Below are 24,803 nucleotides of genomic sequence, written 5' to 3'. Positions count from 1 at the left end.
AAACCCATGTTGTTCAAGGGTTAATTGTAATTTCAAATTAAAGTGTACTCAATTTTACAAAGACAAGGTTAAAAAACATTGTGAGGCATGTATACGTATATGTGTGTGTTTAATTAACCCACTGTTCAAATATAAAGCAATTATAATGGACTGAGAAATTGACAATGAATGTTATAAAAGTCTTCAAAGTTATGTTATTGCTTAGCCTCTGAGCATGAAAATGTTTGCTAGAAGCAACAGAACTCTATAGGAAGCTTTAATCTTTTGTAGATTGTTGGAGGACAGCTTAGTTTTCTGTTAATATATTTATGATACATATAGTATATATATTATATTTATGATGTTTATATTTATGATACATGAATATTTATGATGTCTATTCAGTTAATTGAGTATATGTATAATATAGTATATTATGATAAACAATAAAGTAAGTTGTTTATTCAGAGGGGTTTGGAACCAGAGACCTTGCTCTAGTCTGAGCTCTACCACTTACTAAATAGGTGATGTTGAGGAAGCTCTTTAACTCCTTTAATTCTGTTTTCTCAACTCTAATGCAGAGATGATAGTAGTAACATCATAAGGTTCTTATGGAGATAAGATTAATAAAGTACTTTCATAGAGTGCTTTATAAAATACTACTTTAATAAATGTGACATTATTCACCACTATCATCATTATCATTCTCAACTGAAACCCACTCCATGCAGAGCACAAGATACAGAAAGTTAGAAGGAGGAGATTTGGCTCATGCCATCGAAATGTTTTAAAAATCAACTCAGCAGGCTCTGGCAGCACATTTATTAAAGTGGAACAATATAGAGTAAACTGGCATGGCCTAGCCTAAAGATGCCACCAAACTTCATGAAGCATTTTATATATGTCAGAACCCTGACAGATTTAACTGCGAAGACATAAACTAGAAATTTTGTCTTAAAACCAGAATATGGGACATAAGATTGAAAGCAGAGGTAATTTGAAATACATATACAACAGTGACTGAACAAATTCTTCAAAAAGTATCTCTAAGATGTTAACTATCCTTTAGAAATTACAATTTAATAAAGCACAATTAACTGGCTCTTTGGATTAGCTGTCAGTTGTGAATATGTATATAGTATTGAAAAATGCAAATTTTTGGCATCTGATAATACAAAAATTGTTGACAATACAGCTTAAAAAATAAATTTAAATATAAATATTCCTGATTTTGAAACTGGTATAATGGTTTCGGCTAAATGTCAGTTTTGTTGCCCTGATGATTATGCGGAAATGCATTAGTGCATTTTGCTTTTTCGATCAGGAATGTTTATATCAAATGCAGTTGTTCAGTTCAGACAAGCACATTTAGATTTTGACACAGGAGATGCATTTCTTCCATCACTGCATAAAGAACACAGAACACAAACAAAAATTAATGAAGTCATTATAGCTGTCCCAGCAATTATTGCTGATCCAAAGACAAACCACAGGCTGGAAAAAGTTGGAAGATGAACATTTAGGATTTCAGCTTTTCATCTAACTAGTATAGTGAGAGCCTACGCACAATTCTGGCATGTGTAAGAAAATCAAATGTTATTTTTTCAGGAAATGAAACCCCATAAATTTGACCAGATACTCTGCCATTTGGGTTTTTTTCCCTCTAGTAAGTACTGAGGAAAATGAGAAGTTAAATTAAGAGAAGGAAAATACTATGTATACAAAGATATTCACTTTAATTTATCTGCAGTAGCTAAAGTTGGGAGAAATTCAATGCCCAACAGAGTGAAATAATGTAAGCATAGGACAATAACGGCTCATTGAACTGCCTGTACCCCAGTTCTGACCTCTTGTAAAATGCCAATAATACAGAGAAAACTATCTACTCGACTATCTAATATTCCACTGCACCTTATACCCAAAAGTACTAAGTACTTTTATATATTCTAAATCATAATCCTCAGAACAATTCTTTGAGACAACTACTATTAACATCATTTTAACATATGATGAGTGAATTTAGAAAGACTTGGTGAGGTTATACAATGTACTCAATACAGCTCTTAAGTGATGAAACTGGAACTGCAGCCACATCTACCAAGCCCAAACACTTCCCCTAGCACATTCCTAAACTAAATATTCTCCCCCTAAACGTTCTTTTTCCCTAACTTCCTTTTTCTGCTACCTGGACAACTACATTCAAATTCTTGGCTTCATTTCCTTCCCCTAACAGTAAACTGAAATAACTCTTGTATCTTTCCTCCTCCATCATTCTCCCACTTCAAAAATCCTTATTACCTCTGTGCTTGGAAATTGAAATTGTTCTGTTTCCTGTCTCGTTGACCCCAGTCTCTGCATGTCTTCAATCCATTCTATGACTATCTCATCTTCTTCCAGCTGATCCCCTCCACTGGCTTTGTTCCCTAAACCCTAACATGTAGAGGCTGAAGTGACTTGTTTGCTGTTCAAACCCCTCTTTAGTCTGTCCTCAAACAACATGGCAAAATTTATCACCTACTGCTTTCATTTATACATTCTAATTTCCAAGTAAATTTGAAAAGGCATTGTTTTATTTACATCCTAAGTTTTTCTTCTTGTATGCTTTATTCTATTTCCTCATTCTGGAATTCTTCCTCATTTTACCCAATTCCTAATTTTCTCAGGTAAATGTAAATACCCTATAGAATAAAGATTTAAACAAATTGCAATCAAAGTCACAGTGGGTGTCTCCAAATGGTGGGTAGGATTATGTTTATTTTAAATTTTCTTTTTTATATTCTAAGTTGTATATAATGAGCATTTATTTTCATCATTTGAAAATTATGTTATTAATGACTGTCAATATACAGTGAACTGAGTAGAAATTAAAGGGAAAGGTTGACTGGAGCCATACATGTCTTCTTTTAAAAGACTTCAATGAAATCTAAAGCATATCTAAAGGCATATGTCAGTCGAGAAAGATGTGTTATAGATGTTACAATAGATCATCCTGTTGAGAGGCTCTGGAATGTAAGAAGGAAGAGTAATTGGTTTGCTTGCTTGTTGTTTGGAAGAATGCATCATGGGATACTTAGTGTGGTTAGACGGCAGGTCTAAGAATGTAGTCTGGGCACAGTGAGTTCATACATAGACTTGAGAGTAATCCAAGTGGAATAGATTTGGTTGTTCAATTATGGACACAGAAAATAATAGTGCAATTTGATTTGCACTTTATAAAATCAATAGAAAGGTGTTAGATGACATCAGAAAAGAGATGGAAGTGATGATAAACTGTGCAGTAGCACAAGGCCATTCTTGCTGCTGTGCCCTCCTGAATACAGAGCAGGGACATTTGCCTAATTATAATAGATTAAATTCACATTTGCAAATGTGGAATGAGAAACACCACGTACGGCTATCAAAAATAAATACTAGCCATTAGACTTCATAAATGATCTAGAGTAGCATATTCAAATATAAGTTTGAAATGAACAGAGGAAAGGCCACATGAGCTTTAATATCAAATTATAGACCTCTAAGAACTTCAGGAATAAGGACTGCCACTTTCATTACATGATATGGGGAGGAGCAAATCATACCTCTGAGGATAATAGGCCTTTCTCACTGGTTACTTAGTTATTTGAAAGAAGTGTAAGGAAAAGAGGACTTTCTGCATAGATGTATATACAATATATCAGAGAACAAATATATTACAATGCATTATACATTCATGAAGTTGTACCTAAAATTTTTCATTTTGTTCTCTCTACTGGTCATGGGCTCAGAAGAAAGTGGCAATATTGAATTCTATTCAGATAGTGAGTCAAGCAATTAATGTAAGAGCTAATATTGTAAAATTTATTTTAAAAACATAGGAGATAAAAAATATAAAAATCTTAGAGAAAAATACATTAGAACACAAGTAATAGTAACCATGAAAGCAAAAAGGATACATTTAATTTTATCCAAGCTTGAAACTATTCATCAAAAATTATCATTAATAAAATGAAATGGTAAGCTAGACACTGATGAAAATATTTATAATAGATACACTTGTCAAAGAGCTCTTATAAATTAATAACAAAAAGACAAACCCACACTCAGTAAATCTCACCCTTCTGTAAGTAGGAAAGAAAAAAAAAAAAAAAAAAGGCAAACCCAATTTTTCAAAATGGGCAAAACCTTGAATAGACATTCACAGAAAAACCTAAATGAATGAATGGCCAATCAGCATATAAAAAGGTACCCAACATCATTAGTCATGAGGGAAATGCAAATCAAAACCACAGTGAGATCTCACTACATACCAACCAGAAGGTCCAAAATTAAGACTAACAATATCAAGTTAGGGCAAAAATGTGGAGCAATGGAAGCATTCATATATTGTTGGTGGGAGTTTAAAAAGGTACAACCACTTTGGAAAACTGTGTGGCAGTGTCTAAGAAAGTTAAGCATCACCTATGTTATGACTCAGCAATTCCATTCCTAGGTATATTCCCAAGATCAATAAATGTATATGTCAGTCATAAGCCCTATACAAAAATATTCACAGCAACTTTATTCATAATAAGCCCAAAATGAAAACAACACAGATGTTTATCAGCAGGAGAATGGATAAACAAATGGTGGTGTAATTTACACAAAGGATATTATGGAGAAAATAAAAGGAAAAAACTACTGATACAACTGCTACTTGAAAAATCTCAAAATATTTTGTCAAGCAAAAGCAGCAACAAAAGAGTACATAGTGTATGATTTCATTTATGTGAATTCTGGAAACAAGCAAAAACATCTATGATGATAGAAATCAGAATAGTGATGGCCTCTGGTGGGGGTAAAAGATGTGGACTGACAGCAAAGAGGCACAGGAAACCTTCTGCGGCGATGGGTGTTCCATATCTTGATTTGGCTGATGAATGCATGGATGTATATATTTATACAAATTTCAGATATATACTTAAGATCTGTGCATTTTGCTGTATTTACATTGTCCCTCAACAACAACAAAATCAGAAAAAACTACTGAAGAGTGAACTTTAAGTAAACCAAGGCTTGTAAAAAAATACTAAAACAAACAAACAAACAAAAAAGATTTTAAATCCATGATCTAAATGAGAATAATGAATAGTTATACCTCACTACTTGGCCTATTTCCACCTGCTCACCACTTTTGCTTCCATCTGTTCGGCAAACTTGAACAACCCTTACACAGTGGAACAGACATTAGTAAGAGGGAACTGAAGCCCAAGGGAACAGATTATTAAGTGCTGGCTTTGCCACTAACATGTTTCGTGATCTTGGGCAAGTCACTTCCTCTGGACCTCTGCTTCCTCATCAGTAATATGAGGACCAGACTAGGTAATTTCTAAGGCTACTTCCAGCTCTAACTTTCTGTATATAACTCCAAATGTGAGTTCTGCTTCTTAATACAAAGAACAGCACCAGAGTTCTATGGTGACCTAATGAAAACATTTGGCAGCATCAGCAGACCTGAAATCTGGCAGATATTTCAAAATGTTGGGCTGCCAAGAAAAGCTTACCAAGGTCAGAAGCCTATTCCACAATGATATATTGGTCATGCTAGTGTTGACAGCATCTCATATGATCCCGTCCCAAATGCTGGTAAAGTAAAGCAAGGCTATGAATGAGATCCAGGGATACCTAATTCTTTGTATGTAACCCTGTTAAGAGATTCAAGAAAAGATTTGGAAGCTGATATTAAGATCTGTTCCCAGTCCTTTGGAAAACCTTTTCAACTCATCTGAGCAAGCACTCAAGAAGGAACAAGCAACCAATGTTCTAAATAAAAGTATTCCTGTGGGCTTAAAAAAGTTAAAATACCATTAAATAAAACTCCTTTTTTTTAGGTTAGCCATTTAATTTCCAATAGTAATAATAGGTTTGAGTGTCTTGAATGACTATATAAGATGCTGATTATTCTTCTCATTTACCAGATACTAATGTCTTCTATAGATTGGAAAAGGGATAGCTTGCCCACCTCCCAAAGCTATATGAAACCAATACAAAAGTACACTGAGTTCTGAAGACAAGACACATATTTATTCATTCCTCAAGGGCATTATTTAGTACATTTCAAAAATTGACTGTCCCTGGGTAGTCTACATAATTTATCACTCATCTCCCAGATCCCTTTTAGTCCAAGGAATAACAGGACCTTCTCATTCCTAAGGCTTTCATGGTTAATGACTAAAGAATAAAGAACATTTTTAAAGCAAATCCAAAAGCGATTTCATAAAGGGCAAAGAACTGGATTTCATATTTTTCTGCTAATCACATACATTCATCCTGGAGGCATCCTAAGTGTAATAAATAATACATATATCATTTTCTGCAAGGGCTGTTTGTTTGTCTATTCATTTGTTTTGTAGTGAAAATAGCTTTCATTTTCTGGAGTATACCCTAACATCCCACTAATAAAAATGACTCCAAATGTATGAGAAAGAATAGGAGAATGGAAAAACTTAAGACAAACACCTGATGATATTTCAATGCTGTGATGCAGAAATGATGGAGAGGCACAAAACTAGATCAAAATGTGCCAAGTAAATCTGATGGTTCTTGAAGCAGGATGTATTTCAAATTTAGACTTAAGTGCAGTCACTGAACAATAAAAATTATTTTGAAAAGAAGATATTTGGGGGTCTTCTCATAATTAAGCTCAAAGAAGAATGAATTCTCACCAAATAAAATATTTCCATTTCATATATCACAATATGGAATTATAACTGAGAGCCACCTTAGGAAGATGAACTGTTTTAAGTACATCCTAGTTCTATTCCCTTTGTATTACATGGAACTTTTCTTGGCTACTTCCAACTAACTTTAGAGGCTTTTGCAAATATACATTGCTTTATTCAAAAAACATGTCTAAAAACCTTACTAAAGCAGGAACTCATTCAAAGCAAATTTCTTTAAGGACTGTTTTGTTTGTCTTTTCCCCATCCTGAAGGCTGTGGGCAGTGGAAGGAAAATCTGTGTCACTTCAGAATTTAAGCGAGGTTCAAAAGCATTCTTAACACTGTCTTCCAATTGTACGCATGTGTACAAGGAAGCTTGTATAACTTCCAGGCTTCAATCGCAAAGACTTGAATTTTTTTTCCAGAAATTATAAGATTCTCTACAAAGCCAGTGTTAGTAACAGGATAGAGATGATGAATCCTAGGAAAGTGATTGGGGCAGTAGAAGGATACCAAAAACAAGATAGCTTATTATGACTCTTAGAACAAGTAAGACTAATATGATAACAACTGCACTGATTATAATTTGCTAGCTGTTGAGGCCCCCAGAAGAACCTGAATAACAGGATGTATCATGGAGTTTTCATAGTATAGCTTATTCTCATTATTTGGGGATTCCATATCTGCACATTCACCTACTCACTAAAAAGTACTTATAAACCCCAACACCAATACCTGTGATGCTTTTGTAGTACTTTGTGGACATACACAGAGCTGTGAAAAATTTGAGGCATCCTACATCACATTCTCAGCTGAGGTCAACAAGACAATACTCTGCCTTCTCGTTTTAGGTGCAATGTAAACAAATATCTCTTTCATTGTCTATTTAGTACAACTTTTTTGCATTTTTGTCCTTTTTGTTGGTGATATTACTTTTTTTTTGTTTTGTGTGCCAGGAATTTAAGCAGAGACCTAAAATGGAACCAACTGACTAACACTGTAGTAAAAAGAAAATAAAGCAATGATCTTGGCTTGAGCTGTCTGGTTCAGTGGTCTGGAGGAACGTCACACACAAGCTCAGTCACTACAATCAATGGTTTTCTGGCTGTCACTTCTAACATAGTAGAATCATGTTAAGGGGAATGGAAAAAGTGAGCACCACTTCTTCCCATGTTCTCCCTCCTACTGCCAGTCTCCCTCTGTCCCTGTGTTGGATGCAGCAGAGATCACCCACCAATCAGCCCAGGGCAGGCCAACAGGGAAGGGCTAATCACTCTGTTCTGCAACTACAGCCAGACTCACCTCCAAAGCAGTACCTGTGGCTCTAGCCTGGACTCCTGTACAGGAATCTGGCTCTGGCAGTGGCAGCTAGAGAGGGTAATAGGACTCCTGCTGAATGAAGGAAGTTGGATGAATAAATGGGTGAGCTGCAGGGGTCACTTGCAAAGGGACCAGGAGTGATAAGAAAACAACTCGTTCAGGCAGATGCTTTTGATATCTATCTCCCAAACCTGTCTGCGTCACGAAGGGAAGCCATCTCCCATGGGAGAGAAGTCAGTGGGGTGGGAGGCCATATTCTCACGACTGAGTCTTTCCAGGAGCCAGGGCTTCAAGGTACAAGGCTCCTGGTTCCTTCTCTCGACCAACCCCTCTACTCTTTCCACTCTCCCTCATTGTACTTCTTCTTCTTTTTCTTCTTCTTTGCTGCCTTGCTGTCTTTTGACGCATGCCTTGCCCTCTTGCTTATATCATTCTCAGAGTCTGAGCTGTCAGAGTCAGATGACTTCCTGTCTATATGTTTCTTTTTTTTCTTTTCTTTCTTTTTCTAGAATAATTTCTCATGGGGTCAGGCTTTTCAAACTCTGCTAACTTTGCCTCTTCCTTCTCCTTTTCCTCATCAGGTATCAGAGAGTACTTGGTCCCACCTCGTTGCATGAAATAATCCTTTGCAAAGTGGCCTTTACAGCCACACTTCTTGAAGGTAGTGTTCAGGACAGCCTCAAGGGTGATCTTCTGCCCAGTGTAATCCTGGAAGGCCACCTCTCTTCTTGCTCAGTGATAACACTGTTGGGGGTCAAGGTCCTTCCCAGTCCCTTGGTTGACAACCTTCATGGAGAAGAATACTTTTATCCTATCATTTTTCATCTCTCAGCCACTAAGCTTCACCCACACTTTGTCTCCAACATCTACTATCTCAGAGGGCTTACCTATGTGACAGGATGACATGTGAGCTCCATGGACCAGACCTTGCTCCCAACAGCCTGGGATTTTGATAAAGTCTCCATAGTCTGTCACCATAGCAACCTCTCCTTGGAAAATAGTGTAGGGAGAAGGCAAGTTCTCCATGGTCTTGGGTCTTCTTGAATTCATCCTTAATGTTCTGTGGTTCCTCCATTTCTCTTCTGCTAAAGCTAATTCAAGTGTCTTGGTGTCAGCGTCAGGTCTCCCAGCTGCAGCACTGCTCAAAACACCCTGATATTGCTTCTTAAAATGCCTTCCAAGCATGTGCTGAAGTGTCGTCTGGTGCTCCTAAGCACAAGAAGGCTGTTATATGCCTTACAGAGAAAATAAGTGTGTTAAATAAGCTTCATAAAGACATGAGTTATAGTTCTATAGCCAGTGAGTTCAATGTTAATGAAATAACAATATATATTAAATTAGGGACAGGACAGGAATAAAGATGCAGATGTAGAGAATGGACTTGAGGACACAGGGAGGGGGAAGGGTAAGGTGGGACGAAGTGAGAGAGTGACATGGACTAATATATACTACCAAATGTAAAATAGATAGCTAGTGGGAAGCAGCCACATAGCACAGGGAGATCAGCTTGGTACTTTGTGAGCACCTAGAGGGGTGGGATAGGGAGGGTGGGAGGGAGACGCAAGAGGGAGGAGATATGGGGATATATGTATATGTATAGCTGTTTCACTTTGTTATAAAGCAGAAACTAACATACCTTTGTAAAGCAATTATACTCCAATAAAGATGGTTAAAAAAATTAGGTATTTTTATATAGAAACATACATAAAACAATGATATGTATTGCTTATTTGATGAAAATGTTGAGAGCAGAAGCTCACAGGAACTTACTCCCATATTTCTCCTAGGAGCAATGATTGAGTATTCATTAATTCAGTGTTTGCAAACACTTTTTATAAAATATGACTACAGCAAATAATGAGATCAACTGTAAATATATCCATTACAATAAAAATAATAATAGTGTAAAAATTATTCTCATGCCTAGAAGGCTTAGTCAACTGTTGATAGAAACTAAAATTATTTTTAAATATTGTTATTTTATTGTATAATAAAATTATGCCCATAGTAAAAAATATTTAAAATGGAGATAAACAACAAAAGATCAGAAAGAGAAATTAAGGAAACAATCCCATTTACCATCTCAACAAAAAGAATAAAATACCTAGGAATAAACCTACCTAAGGAGGCAAAACACCTGTACCCAGAAAACTATAAGATACTGATGAAAGAAATCAAAGATGACACAAACAGATGGAGAGATATACCATGTTCTTGGATTGGAAGAATCAATATTGTGAAAATGACTATACTACCCAAAGCAATCTACAGAATCAATGTAATCCCTATCAAATTACCAATAGCATTTTTCACAGAATTAGAAAAAAAATTTTTACAATTTATATGGAAGCACAAAAGACCCTGAATAGCCAAAGCAATCTTGAGAAAGAAGAATGGACCTGGAGGAATCAGGCTCCCTGGCTTCAGACTATACTACAAAGCTACAATAATCAAGACAGTATGGCACTGGCACAAAAATAGAAATATAGACCACGGGTACAGGATAGAAAGCCCAGAGATAAACCCACACACCTATGGTCACCTAATCTATGACAAAGGAGGCAAGAATATACAACAGAGAAAAGACAGTCTTGTCAGTAAGTGGTGCTGGGAAAACTGGACAGCTACATGGAAAAGAATGAAATTAGAACACTCCCTAACACCACACACAAAAATAAACTCAAAGTGGATTAAAGACCTAAATGTAAGGCCAGACACCATAAAACTCTTAGAGAAAAACATAGGCAGAACACTCTTTGACATAAATCGCAGCAAGAGCTTTTTTATCCACCTCCTACAGTAATGAAAATAAAAACAAAAATAAACAAATGGGAACTAATTAAACTTAAAAGCTTTTGTACAGCAAAGGAAACCATAAACAAAACAAAAAGACAACCCTCAGAATGGGAGAAAATATTTGCAAACGAAGCAACCAACAAGGGATTAATCTCTAGAATATACAAACACTCATGCAGTTTAATATCAAAAAACAAAAACAAAGAAAACAAATAACCCAATCAAAAATTGGGGAAAGATCTAAATAGACATTTCTCCGAAGAAGACATACAGATGGCCAAAAGGCACATGAAAAGATTCTCAACATCACTAATTATTAGAGAAATGCAAATTAAAACTACAGTGAGGTATCACCTCACACTGGTCAGAATGGCCACCATCAAAAATCTACAAACAATAAATGCTGGAGAGGCTGTGGAGAAAAGGGAACCTTCCTACACTGTTGGTGGGAACGTAAACTGGTATGGACACTATGGAGAACAGTATGGAGGTTCCTTAAAAAACTAAAAATAGAACGACCATATGACCCAGAAATCCCAGTCCTGGGCATATATCTAGAGAAAACCACAATTCAAAAAAAGATACATGCACCCCAACGTTCATTGCAGCACTATTTACAATAGCCAGGTCATGGAAACAATCTAAATGTGCATCAACAGAGAACTAGACAAAGAAGATGTAGTACATATATACAATGGAATATTACTCAGCTTTAAAAAAAGAACAAAATAATGCCATTTGCAGCAACATGGATAGACCTAGAGATTGTCATCCTGAGTGAAGTAAGTTAGACACAGAAAGACAAATATCACATGATATCATTTATATGTGGAATCTAAAAAAAGAGGGAATACAAATGAACTTATTTACAAAACAGAAGTAGAGTGATGGATGTAGAAAACAAACACGATTATGAGGGGATTGGGGGGAGGGAGGGATAAATTGGGAGACTGGGACTGACATATACACACTACTATATATAAATAGATAACTAATAATAACCTGCTGTATAGCACAGGGAACTCTATTCAATACTCCGTAATTTCCTACATGGGAAAAGAATCTTAAAAAAAAAAGAGTGGATATTTGCATATGTATAACTGATTCACTTTACTGCACACCTGAAACTAACACAACATTGTAAATCAACCATACCACTAAAAATTAAGAAAATTAACTTTAAAAAATAAACTGTTGTTTTAAATAACTTTAAAACAACAAAATAAATGGAAAAGTTTTCATAATGCTACCATCAGAGAAAACTACTGCTAACGTTTTGATGTTTAAATTTAGAGAAGAGTTTACATGTATATATATATATACACACACACACATACACATACATATGCATATAGTGATATAGCTGATATTTTCACTTAACTTCTTGTGTATCTTTCTATCAATAAATAGTTTAATGGTTACCTGGTATTTTACATAGTTTATTTTACTATTCTTCATACTATATGTATTTAAGTGGTTTCACAGAGCAATACACACACCCTTTTTGTTATTATAAATAAGACATTATAATAAAGGTACTTGTTTATATAATTTGGTAAACTTGTACAATTGTTTGCTTGGGGGGAAAATTAGAAATGAACTTGTTAGGTTGTTTCAGAGGTTTTGATAGTTGTCAAAATATACTCAATGTCAGACCAAACTCATTCCCACTTCAGTGCGTAAAAGTGGCTTCCCTACACTGTAACTAAATCTATACATTGAAATTAATGTTTTCTTATATACCCTGATGGACAAAAATGTGGCTCTAATTTGAAGATTAATTCTATTAATTTGAACATATTTCCATACTTATTTGGACACTTTTACATTCCTGTTAAACGTGTTTTCACGAATTTCTACTAGTCAGCTGTTGAATTCATCTTTTGTTCATTAGTTTGTAAGAAATCATTTTATATTAGTGGATATTCTTACCATATATGTTGCAAGCATTTTTTTTCAGTGTAGTGGTTAACTTACTTTAATAATACCTGTATTTTGTTTATTTATATTTGGTGGTAAAGAATTAAATTATCATATAGTCAAAATCATTTAAACTTTTTTGTTGTTACTTTTGACATCATGTTTCCCAAATTATACAAATATCTCACTACATATTTCTGGTACTTTTGTGATTTAAATTTTTATATTTAATAACTTGTAACTAACATTAATTCATCTGCAAGTAACTACTGAGTAAAATACGTAATGTTGAGAATCTAGGGTTTCATCAAGAGTTTATTTCCGGGTTAATAAGAGTTTTAATTAGGAATTAAATCAATTTAGTTAACTTAAAGATTATTAAATGCATTTTCAGCATCTGTCATTGGATCACAAGGGGTTTCTTCCTCTCATTTATATTTATGTGATGACTTATTTAAATACTTTTTCTCAAACTATTCCAAAAAACTGCAGAGGAAAAAACCAAATAAGTCCAAATTTATTCTACAAGGCCATCATCACCCTGATACCAAAAGCAGAAAGAGAGAAGGAAGAAAGGAAGGAAGAAAGGGAGGGAGGGAGGGAGGGGGGGGAGGAAAAAAAGAAAAGATGTTCTAGAATATAGTGACCAATCCTCTTCACAAGGGTCAAGACCATAAAATACAAAGTAAGACTGAGAAACTTATACATTGTAGGAGACTAGGGAAACATGATAATTATTTGCAATATGAGATGCTGGGTTGGATCCTGAACCAGAAAAACAGAAATAAATGAAATATCTGGTGAAATCTGAATAAATTTTGTAGTTTATCTAATAATATCGTACCATGGTTAATTTCTTATCTTTGATAGAGTCTTGTGATTATATAAGATGTTAACATAAGGGGAAACTGGGTGAAAAGTTTCAGAAACTCTATTACTTTTGTAATTCTTCCATTAATCTAAAATTATCTCAAAATTTAAAAATTTAAAATCACCTTAATTTGATAAAAATATAAATTTCACATAGATATATATACCTAATAAAATACTAATCTAATAACAAATCTACATTCAATTAGTCCTCAACATTCTAACCACTCAAAATTCTAAAATTTCTCTCAGCCATAAAGATTTGTTCCTGATCTGGAATGCATGAAAACAGAATCTGTATGTAGGTCAGATTTTATTCAATATCATACACAAATCACCCTGTAGGAATTTGGGTTCACAGAATTGGTAAAAGAAAATGCTGATACTGTAGCTACTGCTATTAATAAAGTCCTTTGTCTTTGACCCAAGAGTCTCGTGTCTTCTGCCAGCATTCGTAAAACTGCAGCAAGCCTAACTTGCTAGCTTGCAAGTTGAGTAAAAATATCATCCTCTTAAGAGTTCTTAACATGTTCAGTTCTACTTTCTTGCACACAAAGAACAGTAATACAGGTGCTAAAATAATCAAATGCCTAAAGGTGCTTAGCAAGTAATGTAAATAAATGAAGAAGGCCAGATGGAGATGGTGACAAACTAGAGAGTTCACTGCTTTTTAAAAGGCACAATTGCCTTTTCAATTAATTATTGTGGACCCAGTGCTACCAAATTGTCCGATATTTTTATGAGAAGACAAACCTTTTATATAAGTAACACCTAAGTTTCAAATGTTGATAAACTAATTTTAAAAATTCTAAATCATGTCGTGGACTCAACAAATAGGTCTATAGATCAATGCTGCCATAGATATTTCTACCTTGGTCTACATGTTAGATGTCAAAAGACAAAGGTCTAGTTTCTTCTGCTTATGGACTACAAAAGGTAATCCATTTACAAACTTTCTATATTTTCCCTCATTTCAAATCAGTTCCATATTGATAGAATATGCAGAAGAGGTCCTTTCACAATTTGTTCATTAGACTCACCCTACTTTTGGTAGAGAAAATGACAGAAACATACAGGATAGTAGAGAAATTCAGGAAAAAGAAATTAAACAATCAAATTCTCAGGATAGACATATTTTTTGCCTTCATGATCTGTCTTTGCAAAAATAAGGCCTGCAGTTTCAGGGAAAATGAAACACTGTATTTTGTTTATTGGTTATTCAATCAGATATGCACCACTGAGTCTTTAATGTTGTATTTTAGCTGCTCTACATTTGCTGGCTAAAGATACAGTATATTAAAATAAGATGCTGGTAAGAACATCAAAGATTGAATGAAAATTTGGGCTGCTCCATTTTGCAGTATAAAAATGCCTAAGTCTAGAATTTTCTCACAATTTGGATATCTGATTTTGTATTGATGCTTTTTATATAATATAGTAATCTCCCATAACAAATGGAAATATTGTCTAAGATTTTCTAAGATTTTCATAAAAACTATTCCACACTAAATCTGTGGGATTTCAAAGAAGATATGATATCATTCAAGTATTATTTATTTCAAACGCTTTAAACCCAAAAGCAATACTTACAAAGAAATAACAAATTATAATAACAAAGTCATATCCAAGGAAACCAAATTTTGCATTTTAAAAACAAACTTACATTCTGAGTTATTGGGTAGCTCAATGGGTCAGCAAAACAAGCCTCTTTTTTATTTGTCAAGTGTACTCTGCTCTCTTCAACCACAGATCTGCTGCTATTCTACTCCATCAGATACTCTCTCCACCCCTCCCTACCTGTGCTTGGTCTTCCATCAGAACTCAGCTCACTTGCCATTGTCACAAGAAAGCCTTCTATGACTTCCCTCTGCTGTCAAATTACTTTCACTCTATCACAGCACTGCCAGTCCACTCTTTATAACACTCACCACAGTTGTGGTTATTAGAATACTGTCCTTATTCCCACTGGACTGTAATACCCAAGAAGACAGGATCCATTTCTGTTTTTATTTTCCACTGAATCCTCAATTCCAAGTAGAGTTTTTTTACATATAGTAGACAGTCAAGTCAAAATTAAGTATATAAATAAACCAAGTCCAAATTCTAAGATGCTAGTCCTAAGTCTCTCATTATCAACTGATCTCAGGAAAATCACTTAGTTTCTTCATCTGACGAAAGAAGAGTAAAATAATAGCGTTGTTTTGATGAATATAAAAATTTTAGACTGTGGATGACAGTTGCCATCTTTTTAGCCTCATGTTGGTATTTAAATTATTTTGCTTTGGGTGAATATTTTCAATATAATCCTAATGCATTTAGAGGGATCATATACGACTAGTAAAAATACAATCCATACATTTATAAACTGTACAATGTTTTTTAGTATATTCAAGATGTGTAGAACTGCCACCACAACTTTAGAACATTTTTAACACTAAAGCCTATTTTGTCTGATATTAAGGTAGCCAGCGCACTTTTCTTATGGTTGCAGTTTGCATGATAAATCTTTTTCCCTTTCTTTTACTTTTAATCTGTTTGTATCTTTGAAGCTAAAGTGTTTCTCCTGTAGATAACATACAGTTGGATCTCAATTTAATTAAACTGTCCTTGCAAGAATGGTTTTTGATTTCAGTATTTGAGATTTGTTCTAATCCAAAGTGAGTTTTTCTTTTAGACATATCTGGAATAACATTAAGCATATCAACATTTACATTAGCCAGGGTCCCAGAAGGAGAAGAGAGAGAAGAGCATCAAAAAAGTATTTTATGAAATTGTGGCTGAAAACTCTCCAAACCTGAAGAAGGAAACAGATATCCGGCTACAGGAAGCACAGATGGTCCCAAACAAGATGAACCCAAGGCATTTAATTAAAATAGCAAACATTAAAAAATAAAGAGAATTCTAAAGGCAACAAGAGAAAAAGTCATATAAAAGGGAACCCCCTAAAGCTATCTTTTCTGCAGAAACTTTGCAGGCCAGAAGAGAGTAGCATGATATATTTAAAGGGCTGAAAGGGAAAAACCTGAAACCTAGGATGCTCTACCCAGCAAGATATTCACTTAGAATTGAAGGAGAGATAAAGGCACTTCTCAGACAAGCAAAAACTGAAAGAGTTCATCAATAATAAACCTACCCTAAAAGAAATGTTAAAGGAGCTTCTTGAAGTGAAAAAGAAGAAAGAATCTACAGGAAAGGAAAAACCTCACCGGAAGAGGCAAATATATAGTAAGGACAGAGGATCAACCATTTAAATAAGTTAGTAGAAAGATAAAAAGTCAAAAAAAATTGTCAAAGCAACTATAACTACAACAAACAGTTAAGAAATAAACACGAAAGTGTAAAATATGACATAAAAAACACAAAATGTGGGGAGCAGGGTAAAAAATGTTAATCTTTTAGAATGTGTCTGAACTTAAATGACAACCAGTTTAAAACAAAAAGATATAGGTCAACATATATGAACACTATGGTAACCACAAATCAAAAACCTACAATAGATACAAAAAAAAAAAAAACTAAAAAGAAAAACATAAGCATACGACCAAAGAAAATCATCAAACCACAAGGGAAGAAACAGAAATGAACAGAGAAGAACTTCAAGAACAACTGGAAAACAAGTAATAACATGGCAGTAAGTACATACCTATCAGTAATTACTTTAAACATCAATGGACTAAATGCACCAATCAAAAGACATAGGTTGGCTGATTGGATAAAATACAAGACCCATCTATATGCTGCTTACAAGAGACTCATTTCAGAGCTAAAGAGACACAGAGACAAAGTGAGGGGATGGAAAAAGACATTTCATCCAAAAGGAAATGACAAGAAAGTGAGCATAGCAATACTCATATCAGACAAAGTAGACTTTGAAACAAAGGTTATATCAAAAGAAAAGAAGGGCATTATTTAATAATAAAGGGATCAATACAAGAGGAGGATATTATACTCATTAACAAATACACACAATATAAGAACACCTAAATATATAAAACAAATATTAACAGACATGAAGGGAGAAATTGAAAATAATACAATAATAGTAAAGGACTTTAGCACTCCACTTACATCAATGGACAAAACATCCAGACAGAAAATCAATAAGGAAACAGAAGCTTTAAATGACACAATAGACCAGTTGGACTTAATGGATATCTACAGGACATTCCATCTAAAAACAGCAGAATACACATTCTTTTCAAGTGCACATGAAATATTCTCTAGGACAGATCACATGCTAGGCCACAAAACAAGTCTCAACAAATTTAAGAAGACAGAAATTATATTAAGCATTTTTTCCATCCACAAGGGTATGAAACTAGAAATCAATTACAGAAATAAAAATGGAAAAAGAACAAACATATGGAGACCAAACATGATACTAAGGAACCAATGTGTCAATGAAAAAAATCAAAGAGGAAATCCAAAAAAAACTTGACACAAATGAAAATGGAAACACAATTTTCAAAAATTGATGGGATACAGCAAAAGCAGTGATAAGAGGGAAGTTTATAGCAGTACAGGTCTTTCTCAAAAAACAAGAATAATCTCACATAAACAACCTAATCTACCATCTAAAGGAATTCAAAAAAGAAGAACAAAGCCCCAGCAGAAGGAAGGAAAAAATAAAGATCAGAGAAGAAATAAACAGAGGCAAAAATAACAATAGAAAATATCAATGAAACTAAGAGCTGCATTTTTGAAAATAAAATTGATAAATATTTAGCCAGGCTTACCAAGGAGAAAAGAGAGAGGACCCAAAAAACAAAGTAAGAAATAAAAAGAGTAGAAATAAAAACTACTACCACAGACATACAAAAAAAAATCATTAGAGAATGCTACAAAAAGTTATGTACAAACAAACTGGACAACCTATAAGAAATGGACAAATTTCTAGAAACATACAACCTGCCAAGACTGAATCAAGAAGAAACAGACAATCTGAACAGACCAATTACTAATAGAAAAATTGAATTTGTAATAATAATTTTTTAAAAAACTCCCAGCAAACAAAAGTCCAGGACCAAACAGCTTCACAGGAGAATTCTACCAAACATATAAAGGAGAGCTAACACCTATTCTTCTAAAACTATTGCAAAAAATTTGAAGAGGATGAAATACTCCCAAATTCATTCTACAAAACCACCATTATCCTGATACCAAAATCAGACAAAGATAATACAAAGAAAGAAAATTACAGGCCAGTATCTTTGATTAATATAGATTCAAAAATTCTCAACAAAATATTAGCAAATCAGATCCAAATATATATAAAAACACACTATATTCTAAAAGATATATGTACCCCAATGTTCATAGCAGCACTATTTACAATAGCCAAGATATGAAAGCAGACTAAGGGTCCATCAACAGATGAATGGATACAGAAGATGTGGTGTGTGTGTGTGTGTGTATAAACACACACACACACACACACACAGAGGAATATTACTGAGCCATAAAAAAAGAATAAAATTTTGCTATTTGCAACAACATGGATGGATTTGGAGCGTTATTATGCTAAGTGAAATAAGTCAGAGAAAGACAAATTCTGTATAATATCACTTATATGTGTAATCTAAAAAATAAAACAAACAAATGTATATAGCAAAACAGAAACAGACTCAGATATAGAAAACAAACTAGTGGTTACCACAGAGGAGAGGGAAGGGGGGAGGGGCATGATAGGGGTATGGGATTAAGAGGTACACACTATCAATACTATGTATAAAATAGATAAGAAACAAGGATATATTGTACAGCACAGGAAATTATAGTCATTATTTTGTAATAACCTTTAATGGAGTATAGTCTGTAAAAATACTGAAGCACTATGCCATATACCTGAAACTAATATAATATTGTAAATCAACTATGCTTTAATACAAATTTTTTTTACAGTGCCCAACCTTCTGCCTCTATCACATGAGTGGGGGCTATGTGGAAGAAGAAAGACCATACCTCTTCGTGGCGCTATCTATGAACTTAGCCTCTAGAGCAGGTTGGAGAATGGGTTAAGAAATGCTGATGCCCTGCCTTGCCTTGCCCTTCCCAGGAATACACTGTAGCCCTCAACTGAGAGCCTGAGGAAAAGGGAGCCTTGTGTTCTTGGCCACACCCACTTGGAGTGGAGTTTCCTCTCACTAGATTCAGAGGAAATGGGTTGTGGTTCAAATGCCAGAAATTCGGTATTCTGAGTTTTAGTAGATTTTCTTGAATAAAGTTACTTCATTTGCTGTATGTCCATAGGACCATTTCCAGAGACTTTAATTGGTTGAGGTTTTTTAATAATTTTTGAGTAAGTCTATGAACTGCTCATATTGTCATAACATAAATGGAACTTGCAATCAATTTCTCTATAACCCACAATATCTGTGGTTCTCCTTGTCACTGCTTTTCTACCATCAGTAAAGAATGTTTTTAACTTAAACACTAAGAATTTTATTGTCTTCACATTCGTTTCTGTGGAAATTTCATACCACGCAAATTTGAAAGACAGTAGCCAGACATTAATATTTCAGATAATTTCATTCTTCAATACATCAAATATAGATGTGTATTTTTGGATTCTTTGACTATATTATCCTATGTATTATGCAATGGTAATGATTACACTTATGTAGAAGTTTATACATTTAAAATACCCGTGGCAAAGTCAGCTTTGGGTTTAACAGGTTGATCTCTCCTCATAGCCTGTCCTTCTTCCATATATGACTTATTTTTAATTATTTTTTAAAAATATTATTTTTATAATATAATTTAAAATAAATATAAAATTAATTATAATATTTTTTAAAATGTTTTTTAAACATTTCATTGCCATATTTAAATATTTTACAGACATTTTTTATTTATTTATTTATTTATTTATTTATTTATTTATTTATTTATTTATGGCTGTGTTGGGTCTTCATTTCTGTGCGAGGGCTTTCTCCAGTTGTGGCAAGCAGGGGCCACTCTTCATCGTGGTGTGCGGGCCTCTCACTATCATGGCCTCTCCTGTTGCGGAGCAACAGGCTCCAGACGCGCAGTCTCAGTAGTTGTGGCTCACGGGCCTAGTTGCTCCGCGGCATGTGGGATCTTCCTGGACCAGGGCTCGAACCCGTGTCCCCTGCATTAGCAGGCAGATTCTCAACCACTGCGCCACCAGGGAAGCCCAGGAATTCTTGATATTAGTAAGCTGTTCCATTTACAAAGAAGGTAGGAAACCTATTTTTGTACTTTGTTTTGTGTCCAATCAAAATTGCAGTTTTAGAGCGAGTAACCTCAGAATTATTTTGCAAAATTTTGCTGCATAAAATATAGTGAGGAATTTTTTTTAATCAACAAAATGAACCCCACAGAAATGAAAGTCACCTACCATTGTAATTTCTTACCTTTGACTTTTGCATGATACTTATTTTTAATGGAAGGAATGGTGGCTTGGTTGGTTGTTGATTGGTTTGGAGTTGTTATGTATTGCTTTTGTCTTGTTTTGGCATAGTGATTTCATTCCTACCATTGCTGTTAGTTTGGTCCACACTAACTGAAGAATCAGTTTATCTTGAGCTATTCAATCTCATCACATCCAATTCTAAATTTTCAAAATTCCTGTTTTTAATCATTTGTCTACAGGTTTTAGAGTATTTTGTCTCTCCTTAAATAAAATATAACATGCATTTTAAAAAGCAGATAAAATATAACATGCACACACACACACACACACACACACACATATTAAAGTCAAAGAATGAGCAAAAGACTTAAATAGGAATCTCACAAGGGAAGATATACAATTGGCCAATATGGTCATATGAAAATGCTCAACATTATTAGCCAGAAAGAAATGCAAGTTAAAACCATGATGAAATACCACTACACACCCTCAGAAATAGCTACAATCAAAAAGACTGATACCATAAAGTGCTGGTTAGGCTGTGGAATCATCAGAATCTTTGTATATTACTGGTGGGAGTATAAAGTTAATTTTAACCCATGTTTACTTGAAAAAAAATATCAACATATATTTATTTAGCACAAATTCTGTACCAAACATAATCCTGGTTATTGATGATACATAGTTAAAAGGTTGGCTTCAGGGTAGTAGATGAGAGATGTGAAAACAGACAGTAATAACATAGAATAATAAGTTCTGTGATGTACTGAGTGTAGGAGATTGTGAAAGCATTTTTTTGGGAAAAAATATTTAAAATTTTGTGCCAACTATCCCTTAAATGTTTGATAGACTTCATAAGCGAAGCTATCTTGGGTTTGGAGTTTTCTTTGTGGGAAGGTTTTTAATCTTAAGGTTAATTTCTTTTAAAATATAGGGCTATTCAGATGTTTCTTATTATGTCAGTTTTGGTTATTGTATATTTTAAGGAATTTATTCATTTCATCCAAGTTAGCAAATGTATTTATATAAAATTGTTCATTATGTTTCTTATTAACCTACTATGCTAGTAGATTCTAGAGTGATGTCTCTTATTCCTGATATAGTAATTTCTATTTCCTTTATTTTTATCTAGATCAGTCTAGATAGGAGCTCCCTAATGATTTATTCTTTGATCAGTGGGTTATTTAGAAGTATGCTGCTTAATTTCCAAATATTTAGGGATTCTCTACATCTTTTGTTATTAATTTTCAACAACATAATTGTTGTCAGAGAACATACTATATATAATTTCAATCCTTTCAAATTTAGACACATTGGTAATGTTTTGCATACATGGAAAAAAATGTATATTCTGCAGTTGTGGGGCCATAGTGTTCTATGGTGATTGGTTTGAGTATATTAATGGTATTATTCAAGTTTTTATAATTATATTCTTTCTACTTCTCCATCAATTACTTAAAGAAGAATGTTGAAATATCCAACTGTAACTTTTCTATTTATTCCTTCAGTTTTGTCTTCCCTGTGTGTATTTTGAAGCCCTGTTATTAAGGAAATATACATCTAGGGTTGTTATATCTTCTGGATGAATTAATACAGCCAGTCCCACATTTTTATGATTAGTGTTTTCATGGTATGTGTTTTTCTATCCTTTACTTTTAACCCAAGTTTTATGCGTAATGTGTTTCTCTTATAAATAGCAAATAATTAGGTTTTGTTTTTTTCCCAAACTGAAAATGTCTTTTAGTAGTAGTGGCTAGATTATTAACATTTAATGTAGTAATTTATATTAAGTAATACCATCTTGCAATTTGATTTTTATTGTTCCATCTACTCTTTATTCCTTTTCCTTCTTTCCTACCTTTAGATAAATTGAATAATTTTTACATTTCATTTTATGTTCTCTATTGGCTTTTAACCTGTCCTGTTTTGTTTTTTTTAGTGGTTGTGCTGAAATGCACAATATGCATCTTAAACTTTCATAATTATATCATTCTATATGTAAACTTTATATTTCCATTTATAACCCCCAATGCTTTGTAGTGATGTTTTTATAATTTTTTTCCACATATGGTAAATCGTATAATACATTGTTACTGTTCTGCATTAAAGTCAATTGTCTCTTAAATAAATTAGTAACTAGGAAAAAATATTTCATTGTCTGCATATTACCTATTTCTGGAACCCTTTATTCCTTCTTCTAATACAAATTTTCATCTGGTATCATTTTTCTTCTGCCAGAAGAACTTCCTTTAACATTTCTTTTAGCACAGGCCTACAAGAAACAAATCCTTGGAGGTTTTGTGTGTGTGACTATGTCCTTATTTCACTCTTGTTTTTGAAAAATATTTTTACAGAATATAGAATTCTAGGTTGACCTTTTTTCTGTTAGGACTTTGAAAAGTCATTGTTGTCTTTTGGCTTGCATAGTTCCTGATGAGATGTCAGTGGTTATCTTTAATTGTTGTTCTACTATGTGCAGTGCATCTTATTTCCCTGACTGCTTTTAAGATTATGTCACTGATTTCCAGCAATTTGATTATGATGTTTCTTGTATTTCACTTTGTGTCAATGCTACTTGGGGCTTGCTGAGCTTCTTGGATTAGTGAGTTTATAGTTTTCACCAAACATGGAAAACGTTTATTATTTCTTGAAAATTTTTCAATTTATCTCCTCATTTTCTGTTGCTGCAATTACACATATGATAGATGTACTGATATTGCCCATGGGTCACTGAGGCACTAAGATTTGTTTTCAGACTTTTCCTGTCATTCATTTTGAACAGTTTCTATTGCCCACCTGCACATTAAATGTTTTCTTCTGCAATGTTTAATCTAGTGAAAATTTCAATTCAGATATTGTGTTTTAAGTTCTAGAATTATCAGTTGGTATTTTATATATATACATATATGTATATATGTGTATATATATTTATTCCAATTCTCTATTGAGATTTCCTATTTGTTCTGTCATTTTCATATTTTTCCTTAAATCCTTGAAGAAATTTATAATAACTTTTCTAAAGCCTTATCTTTTCTTCTCATTCTCTCTCATTACAACTGAATCAATCTTTATTGAATGGTTTTAATCCTGATCAGGAGTCATAATTTTCTGCGTATGTCTAGTGAATTTTTAGTAGTCATTTCATGTCGTGGATGCTACATTGTTGAGTGTCTGGATATTTTGCGTTCCTTAACAAAGTACTGAGTTTTGTTCCAAGAGGTTATCAATTTACTTGCACATCAGTTTGATCCTTTCAAGGCTTGCATTTTAACTTGGTTAGTGAGAGTCTAGTATAGATTTTACTTTAGAGATATGTTAGCTCTACTCTTTATGTATGGTTTTTCTGCAGATGCTACTAAATGCTGAGAGTTTTCAATGATTACTCTTCAGTCAGAGTGAAGTCTGGTCTGAACTTGATCATCCAGCCTTGTGTGAGCTCCAAACATTGTTTTTACTACTCCCTCGTGGTTGTTTCCTCCCAACAGTTGGCATTTTGCCTGGCTTCACAGGGTCTCAGTCTGTACATGCACAGGTAAGTCCTCAGCCAAAGCCCCCGCAGATTGCCCGACACAGAATTCTGGAGCTTCCTCTTAGCAAAGCTCCTTTATTCCCAGTACCCTACTCTGCAAATTCTAAATGCCTCTGTAGCCTGGAACTCTGATATCTCTTGGTGACAGTACCATGCTCTGTTTCAGCCCCACTCCCAGGAAGACCCTCCAGACAGAAAACCAGATGATCATAGTGCTCAGCTCATTTGTTTCCCTTCTCAGAGATTTCAGTCCCTCACTGCATATTGCCCAGTATCTTAAAAACAGTTAAAGATTCTGTCTAGTTTTCTAGTCATGAAGACAAGGGCATTGTTGGGT

The 24,803-nt window shown here is 34.0% G+C and overlaps 1 pseudogene across 1 annotated transcript in view; it reads right to left on the bottom strand.

Moving 5' to 3' along the window:
- Positions 1 to 325: 325 nt before the first annotated feature.
- Positions 326 to 24,803, bottom strand: part of LOC309624351 (zinc finger CCHC domain-containing protein 17 pseudogene) — a 69,204-nt pseudogene continuing 44,726 nt past the window's right edge. Inside the window, exon 2 of the transcript XR_014249926.1 lies at positions 326 to 9,584. The product of XR_014249926.1 is annotated as a zinc finger CCHC domain-containing protein 17 pseudogene (transcript). The remainder of the gene's footprint in view (positions 9,585 to 24,803) is intronic.

The sequence above is a fragment of the Balaenoptera borealis genome (assembly GCF_965194805.1).
Source record: "Balaenoptera borealis genome assembly, chromosome: 2".
Classification (NCBI taxonomy): Eukaryota; Metazoa; Chordata; class Mammalia; order Artiodactyla; family Balaenopteridae; genus Balaenoptera; species Balaenoptera borealis.
This window is presented reverse-complemented; position numbering and strand designations above follow the sequence as displayed.